The 9,701-nt window shown below is 43.2% G+C and overlaps 1 long non-coding RNA gene across 1 annotated transcript; it reads left to right on the top strand.

Moving 5' to 3' along the window:
- Positions 1-3,949: 3,949 nt before the first annotated feature.
- LOC134423459 (uncharacterized) lies at positions 3,950-8,656 on the top strand. The gene is made up of 4 exons (XR_010029125.1): positions 3,950-4,039; positions 4,205-4,299; positions 7,415-7,557; positions 8,338-8,656. It is a non-coding gene; the product is annotated as an uncharacterized LOC134423459 (long non-coding RNA).
- The last annotated feature ends 1,045 nt before the right edge of the window (positions 8,657-9,701 follow it).

The following is a 9,701-nucleotide window of genomic DNA, read 5'->3' as shown; positions in this document are numbered from 1 at the left end:
GGGTGTGAAGGGAGTATAGCAAAAACCCAATGCACAGGCAGCTAGCCAGTGGCAGGAAGCTTGTTCAGGGCAAGAAACACCAGTCAGAAGATGGAATGCAGCTTTATTTAGGAGTCCAAGTACCCCAAAACATTATTCACATTATTGGCTGCATGGTACACAAAGTTCCTGGCTGACTTCAGACTAATTAAAGACAGCATGCAGGATTTGGGTGTCCCACCACTGAACATCATAAGAGGTAAGGTCCATGTAACTCACTTATCAGTGTAACCATTAACAAACTGCCAATTTTTATATCTTCATTTATCCTTCTGATAGGGCAGCCTTTTTCATCTCATTCAGAGAGCTCAAGTTTAAGTGTTTACATGTACATCTGGCAGGAGAAGGGAGATGGGGTAGCTGGTTCTTAAAAAGATGTTGTACCACAGCCTCAGAGGGAACTCTACTTTCAGAGCACCTCCTGGCATCTAGATCCTCCTCCTCTACTGTGTTCAATGCCATGGCCAGCTTTGTGTTGGCCATTTTGTAACATTCTGTATGTGTGTGGAAAATTAATTTCAATTAGTCTCAGTAAAAATCACAGCCACATCTGGAAACTCACTGAACGAGGTAAGATATATTTGCAGGGGTGGTACAAAGGGATCTAGCATTAGGCTTGACTTGATTAACCATCCTCACTGGTGATTAAGAAGAGTTGAAGAGTAGAACATGCTTTAGAATGTGCCATTTTTAAATTATTCTAAACTCCTTGCAGAACTCTTAGAGAAAAAAAAAGGGGTTTATGGGTCTGACTGAACATAAAAATGAAGACACAATGTAGAAAATAATTCATAGAATAAAGCATAGACAAACGTGGGCACAATAAAACACAGAAAAATAGTCCTAAATTATCTGGGTCATTCTCCAGGATGCTCTGAGGAGCCACTATAAATCTGTATGAATGATATGTTAAGGTGATTTCACAGAGCTCATATTAGCTGGAGAAAATCAATGGCTTTATATGCACGTGGAAACATATAATACAGAAATGAATAAAAAATTGTGGGTTTCACTATGCTTCAGAGACATCCACAGGAAATAAAGCAATCAGATTTAAAAAAACACAGCAGCTATGAACCCCATCTTTCAGATTGAATCAAAAGGCTTTAAAATTTCTTCTTCCTCTTCCTCCATGTACTGAGGGGAATCATTTAGATGAAATTTCCATTCAAAATAGCTTTTACAATATCTCCCTCAGGGAAAGAGGGAAGTCTCAGTAGGAGCTGAGAGACTACAGTGTGCTAGGTGAGAAATAGCTGGTGGGAAAGTGTCATATATTAAACAAATTTCATCTCAGCAGCCCCTGCCCTGCTGAAGGTTCCAGAAAAGAACAATTACAAGGAGTGCAGCAAAATGGTAGGCAGAAGAAAAACCTCTTTTCTACTGCTGGAGTAAAAGGAGTTCAGCTTTTGTCCTGATAAGCACAGAGGATAGACAGGGAGCAGCAAGGAGTCAGGGGAGCATTTGGCAGCTCCCATTTTAATTTCCTCAGCAGCAGTGTCACAGCTGTGCTGAGAAAAGGAGATCAGAATCCCCAAGCCAGCTCCTCTCCCCACCACTGGAAAGAGGCTGTGCTGGCTTCAGATAGCACCATAGCCAACATCACAACTGCAGGAAGTTATACAGCTTGGGTATTTAAAGTAGATAGCAGATAAATGATAAAATAATCTAAAGATGCCATGTAAATAAGGGGTATTATATGTGGAGTAATTTAGGAGAGACTTCTAAGTCTCAGAGGGAATGGTGCTTTAGCATGTATTTCTAAATGCTGCTAATTAGTGTCCTGAAACAGAACCATCATCATCGTGTCAAAACACAATCTCTTAGAAAAGTTAAACAGTAGATCTTACAGCCAAAATGTACTTTGGATACTTCAATGTGTTGAGATCTTCACAGGAAAGTTTTCAGTTGTCAGGAACTTGTATGTTTTGCATATTCTTTGGTAAAGCAGGAACACACAATTGCTGCTTTTTCTGGTGTCAGCAAGAGCTCTGTCCTGCAGGATGGCACGGGAGGACAGTGGTGGGGAAATGAGATTCTATGAACTTGTCCTAAAGCTTTCACTGATATAAGAAAACCCCATGAAGTGTTTTGAATTCAGCAGATCAGCATATCTCTAAAAGAAACATCTGCCATTGAAAAACTCCCAGCTTGATCTTTTGCTATCATTCAAATCTTTTTAATGTTGCCTATGAGACAGGGTGCTTTTTCAGACATAAGGAGATAGAAACTTATAAGACACTACTACTTTCTACTGCTCTTCACATTTACTTGGTTTGGAAAATCAGAGATTCTGCAAACTATTGTTTGCTGAATTCATCTGGAGTTGATGACTGTGTATGTTGTAATGTTGGCTGTACTCTAAACTCACCCCTCTCTTGCCTGAAGATTAAAGGCAATGCCAGCTCTGCAATATGACAAAGACAACCTGGTCTGGGTCCTCCACGTCCTCTTTTTGGCAGGAACAGAAACCACAGCAACCACTTTGCACTGGGCACTGCTCCATATTTTGACTTATTCCAGAAAAGATGGGAGACTAATGAGGTCACATGGAAAACTGCTTGGATTGTGCTTTCTCAGAGAACACACCAAGGTCAGCGCAAAGGTAAACACTTGTAAAGCTGCATCCAGTTGGAAATTCATACTCTCTGTGAGCTGACAAACACACCTGATTTATTGAGCATCATGGGCTCACCCAAGCCCCTGAGCTTCATCTTGCTGGCTTTCACCTTGGCAGGAAGTACCCACTCTTTCTTTCTTCCTGTGAGAGGCAGGATGAATGCAGAGGGAGCTGGGCATGCAATGAGCCTGTGTGAGATATCTGGAGAGTACAGTGTGTCTGCAGCTGTGCTGTGGCACAACCAGTTCCCCAGGCCTCTCCCAGGGTGGTCCTGATGAGACAACAGTGCTGACAAATTGCACATTGACTGAGAGAGGGGAAACTCCCATCCTTAACATACAGCTGGGAGTCCCTTCCTTCCAGGCCACCACTGTCCTTCTCCAGTACAGCCTGTTCCAAGCAGTGGCAGACCCCCTGAATGTCCTTCCATTCCTGATGCTGAAGAGTCTCAGAGAAAGGTTTTATCTGGGGGAGAAAACAGTACTGGCAACTCCTGAGCTTTTGAGAAGTATTTTGCAATGCTTCATTGTCTTTCATAATGTTTCTGAGGAATAACAAATTCAATAGATTTGTTTTCAGTCTTCCATAATGTTCTCCCATTATTATGTCTCTGGAGTCCTGAGCCATCCATACACTTTGTACCTGCAAAATCTCATTAGGGTATTAGCTGAGGATGTTTTAGTGCATTAGAAGGAAACAATCACCAGAGAATGTAATATAATTTCTGTGCAGGGTAGTTCTCTGTTTACTGTCACTGGAGTGGTTAACTGGGAATGTATTTGTGACAGCAGCAGCCCAGGGCTCTGTGCTGCAGCTAAAATGATCAGTGAGTCTGCCAAAAGGGGTGGTCCTGCCCACTTTTGTCCTTGGCCACGTTCTCACTGCTCAGTGAGGCAGCAGCCAGCAGGTGAGTGTGTTCAGACTGCTGAGCCAGCAGAAGACTATTACTGCAACTAAAACTGAAAAGCTTTCCCCCAGATCAGCCAAATGAATCCAGGCACTTTAGAGCTCTGTGTTGCTGGATCTCACCCTGGTGAAAGGGAAAATGAGGGGATGGGACTCCTTGTTTTCATGGCATCTTGCTTACAGGTAGATGACAGGCTGACTATTGAAACTACATGAAAGACGTTGTCCAGGATCACAGAGGAGATATGCAGCACAGCAGGGAACTGAATCAGGTCTTTAAAGTCTGAGCCAATGTCCAGAGCAGGGCACCAGCCTTGTTCTCACTGTGAGAGCTGAAAAGGGACCCACCTCAGGTCACTTGATCCATTCTCCTGCTCACTCAGCACAGTGGAAAGGACACACTCCATTGCTGCCCAGATGCCTTTGCCTGGGACTGGATGTGGTTCATTTCCTGGGCTGTCCAAGTGCTCCAAGGTGGCTGATCCCTGTGGGAGTGAGGATCTGGGGGCTACAGGCTCTGGGGCTAGCAGGTCACAACTGAGTGAGGAGGGACAAGGGAACAGCAATGTTTTCAATGTTTTTGTGTCTGTTTTTGTTTTTCTCTGTATCTGCATTTCTTTGATACTCCTGAACATCCAGAGGGCCTCAAGGAAACTGCCTCCAAGACTGACACCTATTTCCTTAACCAGCTGTGGACACTGGAGTTCCAAACTCACCATGAAACACACTGGAAGGTATTGGTGCTTTGTACAGTTTTATTAATATTTCAGCTGTAGACTCCTAACATATTCTTGGCTAGAATGTAAAAGCAGTTTTTTGCTCCTTCCTGGCTTCAGTCTGAACCATGAGCTCTCCAGGCAGAACTCAAGTCCTGTGTCTCCTTGATGGTCTTTAGAGAGGACTAGGATTGAGTGGAACAGGCCTATAGTAACAGTTGGAAGTGGTGTAAAGTGCTGAACAATCACCTGGCCAAAAATAATCCATGAAGAATCCTGTTATTATGGCACAAGTTACAAAGAGGAAGCAAAAGAAACAGGAAGAATCAGCAAAACTCCTCAATGAGAAGCAGAAAGCAAAGTTTATTTGCTTAAGGACTTAATTCTGTAGCCCTTATTTTGGCAATACTGCTGGTTGTATCTTGGCACAACAAGGCCATGGGATGCCCCTTGGCAGTGGCCTGACTTGGCCAGTGCAGAACCAGTTGAGCAGGTGAGACTGCAGCTCACAGAGGTGTTACTGCTCCAGGCCAGTCTTTGCTGTTGAGAAGAGGAATGAAGGGAAAAGGATGAAGCAAAGTGGTGTTACCTGTGGTGTTACGATACTGAAGGTCATGTTGAGACAAAATTTCCTCTTCCCCAGAGTTCTGCTGGTTTTGGGAGTGTGTTGCAAGTGTCAGTAATCCCCAGAGCCACCACGCACTGCAAAACAACCAAGTGGATGGATTAAAGTCTTAATCCATTTAACTGCATAAATGAGCAGCTGCACAGACCTGCAGCCAGGTGACATTGTACTCTTTGGTAGGGTAGGGTATCTTTTTTGCTTTTCTGGCTGTTTTTGGTTTTGTTTTGTTTTTGGTTTTGGTTTACAGTGTAGTAGTACATTAATATTATTACTGACAATCCTTAATATGGTCTACACACTGCATCTGCCAAGATGAGCCAAGAAGTATTCCTGCTCAGGATTCAGGCTATGCCCCCATCTCTGTCTGTCCTGAGAAATATACCAGTATTGATAAAGAAGCCTAAGCCTAGGACATGTATGAGACAAAATGCATTATTAAGGCTGCCTGTTTTCCTGTGTAAAAGAAAAAACAGGCTCTGCTGTTTCTTGGTTACCAACTGGAATCCAGTTCAGGGATTGAGGCACTTGTTTCTTCTTGCCTTTCCACCTTACTTGGGCTATTAAAATAAAAGACTGGACTCCAATTGCTGTGAAAACCATCATTCAAATTACTGTCCCTAATGGAAAACAGCCATTGCTCCTAGCAAGTGATATCAACCAGGTGCCCATTCATATTTGCATGCATTTTCAGTATGGTCAGCATATTCCAGAATCCCTGGCTACATCTTTGTTTCCAAAAATTGCAAAGGAGCAGGCCTGCATATGCATCTAGAGAGATGCAGTTCTGTTTTTAGATGTTCTGAGCTGAGCAACATATTACCAGTGGATTCTCAAGAGCAAGCTGGAGAAATCAACATGTGTTGAAACTGTGCTCAAACTCTTAACAGCTTAACAAATGCCACGTTTTCACCAGTTCCCTGAATATCCCTGGAGCAAAGAGGTGCCTTTTCATCTTTGAAGTGTCCAGCATATATTATCCAAGTGCTGCAACTGCTCAGAAAAAGGTCATGTTTTATATATATAGTGACATAAATATGTATATAGTTGCATATGGTGCAGGGACAATCTTTATTCATTCCTCTGTTTTATACTTTAAAATTCCTAAAACATATGTTCAGAAATCCTTACCTCCTATCCCATACAGTCACAGGCTAGCAGATGTTGTTCCTATCTGAAATCACAAATCTTTGTGCAAGATAACGCTATCTCGTCTTCCCTCCCTCTGTGCAATTAAGTCTTTCTCAACTACCCAGGTCAAAGAGTTTAAAATTGGTCTCTAATTTATAGTTGCCAGAGATTTGATTCGCAGAACTACTGAAAACTGAGTGGCAATCGGAAGGATCTGTAAGAGTTAAATACTTCTCAGGCTGTTCAGGGTACTCAACACATCTCCAAAGAGAAACTCCAGATCAATGACTGATTGATAAGTTTACCCCACCGGCCTCAGCAGATCCTCCAGCACAGCAGTGAGTGAACATTACCATCTAATGGCTGCGCTTGCTAATTACAGCTATAATTCCTACTTTAATGGTGGAGGCTGGTCCTCGTGTAAGTACTGATGCACTGAAAAGGCTGTAGGATTGGAAAACAAATAAACACGGAAAGATAATAAAAGCAGAATTTATGATTTTGCAGTATCCATCAATCACCTCCGGTGGGCAAGGTGAATGGAGGAATCCTGCTAAAATGCTTCTGGCTAACGTGTCACAGTTGCTGCACTGATGGCCACACGCACTGCAGACACATGAAAAATGACCACCATAAATAATAATCCAATGCATTAGTAACTGTGAAAGCCTTTTAAGATTCTAATAGTGAAACATGATTCCGGCCTCTTTTTTTCCCTGACAGCAGGATGAAATTTCTCCCACCCTTCCCCTGCCAATGCCAAGGGTTGCACCAGTCCCAGATTTCTCCCCAGTCCTTCTCAATTTTGTTGCAGATGTCATCTGTGCCAGTGGGCATATCTAGAAGCAGCAGAGATAATTCAGGCTGAGGATTGAGACAGTTAGGACTAGGGACAAAAATCCTGGAAGCCTGGGTCCAGGATGAAGCTTGCTGCTTCACTGAGCTCTTTATCAGAGGAAGAGGGGAAATACAGATCTATCTGTATGTGCTCATGACATAGACTCATTCTCCTTTTTTCTAGCACTGTTTTTTCTGTTGGAAGTTGCAATTTCCACAGTAGGTTCGATGAGAGGTTTACACAGCTGATACTCTCACACTGGAGCCTAAAACATCACACCTGATTCATTGTTTTCCTGTTAACCCTTTATGGGAGAAAGTGACAGATGAGAGATTCCCAAATTTTGCTGATTCTGCATTTTCCTGTAGGATGAAGTCTTGCCCCCACTCATTCTAAAGGTGCTGGAAGAACAATCCCCCAGTTTGTTTCTTGATTCCTGCAGTCTCAGCTATTTGTGTAATCCCATGCAAATCAAGAGCTCAGTGTAACAAAGGGTCAGAGCCTAGGAAAGAAGTTAATTATGCAGCTTGCTTTGTTTGTAGGCATGGATCTCTGTTATCCTCCCTTCTGCCATCAAATGGATGTGCTTTTTGGATATTGCTTCACTACAGAGGCTGTCGTGTGCCAGAGCCTGCTCACAGGATCCCAAACCATGTCAGAATTCCATGGCATCTCCTGGCCTCAGGTGAGCAAGGGCTTCCCTGTGATTGTATCAACACCTGGCAGGATTCCTCAGTGAGCTGTGGCATGGAGGGATTGTTCTTTGGCAAGGCACAGAGAGGAAGAAGAGCTCTAAAATGAACACTGAGCTCTGTCACAGCCAGCACTCACTGCTGTGCCCTTCTTTCTCAATAATGATCCCTCTGCAACCATTTCTATGAAGGCTTACCATGCCTACAGACCCTTGAATCGCCTGTAACAGTTCTCTTCAGAGAGACTTAACCTGACTTTACATATATAATATGCAGCATCAAATTTGCCATGGGGCCACAATCAGGTTTTTCCTCTTAGCTTGTGCCTTGGAGGGTTTCGTAATAACCCTGATTTCCTGTGTTAGACTGGGCTGCAAGAACCATCCAGAATAAACAGGACAAGCTGACATGAATGTGGCTTTGAGAACTACAGACAAGTGTTGACTTAAAATTTAGAAAGGAACAGGTCATTTGGAAAAGACTTCACTTAGAAACTTAAGAAAAATTGTATTTATGGGAATTTAAATCTGCCAGACCTGAAAGCTACCAGTGGAAAGCAGGCAATCCAAAAATGTATGGTAATGGTCATCCTTAACACAGTTCCCTACAAGGCAATTTTAAAAATAATTAAGTGGCCGTGCATTTCCTTTAGTCAGACAAGTAACAGTTGTGGATCATTGCAATGGTTGGGCACAGTTCAGCTGTGAACATTCAGCCTGTAAGCGCTCTGTGAAGCCAAGATGTTCGTGGCATTCCTCTGCTTGTACTTCCAGGTGCAGCTCCAGGACACTTTCCCATTATTGCTGAGACCCTCAGGCCCTTTGTTGATGAGAAGGCTGCTGGCAGAGACACACCTGCAGGATCTATGAACTCTTACTGAGGCTGAGATCAGGCACCACCAGAAGAGCTGGGTGCCTGCACAGCCACAGGACTTCATTGCTGCATGCCTGAATGAGATGTTAAAGGTAACTAGTAATTGTCTCTTAGGCAGCTGCTACATATTTCAAATGCTTCTAGTTAAAGTAATGCCAGCAGCACTCCTCCTTCCTCTCCTCCTTCCTGAGAGACCGTCAAGCTATTTCTTTCTTTGAATTCAACCTAAAACATAAAGAGAATGATGTTGTTCCATTCCAGACTGAAAGAAAACTTACTGTGTGCTGTCTCCCTGTTCTGCAAGATCATATTTTTTAACAGAACAACAAGGCTGCTGTCTTATCAGCTCCACCAACTCGGTATGGAGCCTGTGATGAAAAACAGATCTGTTGCTGGGAATTTGCTACACCGTTAAAACAGTCTTAAATCTCACTGCCTGTGTCCTACCTGCAGGCAGAGGATGGCATGCTCTCTACATTCAGAGTGCAGTGATCACAGATCTCTTCAGAGCAGGCTCACACCCCTTCACTTTATGCTGAGAGCTCCATGATGGTGTATCTGGTAGCACAAGGTGGGAAATGTGTGTAGCTGCACTTAGATATGTTGTGTCCTTGCTCATGGCCCATGTCGATTCTGCTGCCCTGATCTTCCACTGTAAGGTGGCTTGGGGATTTCGAGTTTCTGCACAGAGTATGCACTTTAACAATTCTTGAATGCTCGTTATTAGTCCTTTTTGTAAAATTCAGAATGACTCCAAGAGGTGTCACATGCTGTGGAACTGAATACAAGGACTGAACAATCCTGCCTTATGCAAGAGCAGTTTTACAAGAGGTGGTGTGTTACAGCAGCACGAGTGAGCCCAGGGTTTGTGGGGACCCAGGACACCACACTGCAAGGCTTCCCTGTCACTGAGGTCTCTTAATGCCACTAAGCTTTGGGTACAACCCTTAGAAAAGCAAAGTCAGGCATCATATCTTGTGTTTACATTTTGTCCCAGGCTGCAGAATTACCCAAAGGTGAATTTGAACAGCTCATGAGGAGCTCTTCACTGGGAATAGGATGCCGGATATTATCTACACGCTATAATATGAACAAATTTGTTCTCAGTTTCCCTGTCTCATTGTAGAGATGTTACTTGTACCACTTTTCCATACAGGATTTCAAGAGTTAGGTCAGTGTATAAAGTAACAGTATAACAACCTTTGGCTTCTTTTAAACTGGTAGAAGCTAAGTATAAAACCCACAGAAATTTCAGAAAGACACT

Source organism: Melospiza melodia, chromosome 12 (genome assembly GCF_035770615.1).
Source record: "Melospiza melodia melodia isolate bMelMel2 chromosome 12, bMelMel2.pri, whole genome shotgun sequence".
NCBI classification, from domain to species: Eukaryota; Metazoa; Chordata; class Aves; order Passeriformes; family Passerellidae; genus Melospiza; species Melospiza melodia.
This window is presented reverse-complemented; position numbering and strand designations above follow the sequence as displayed.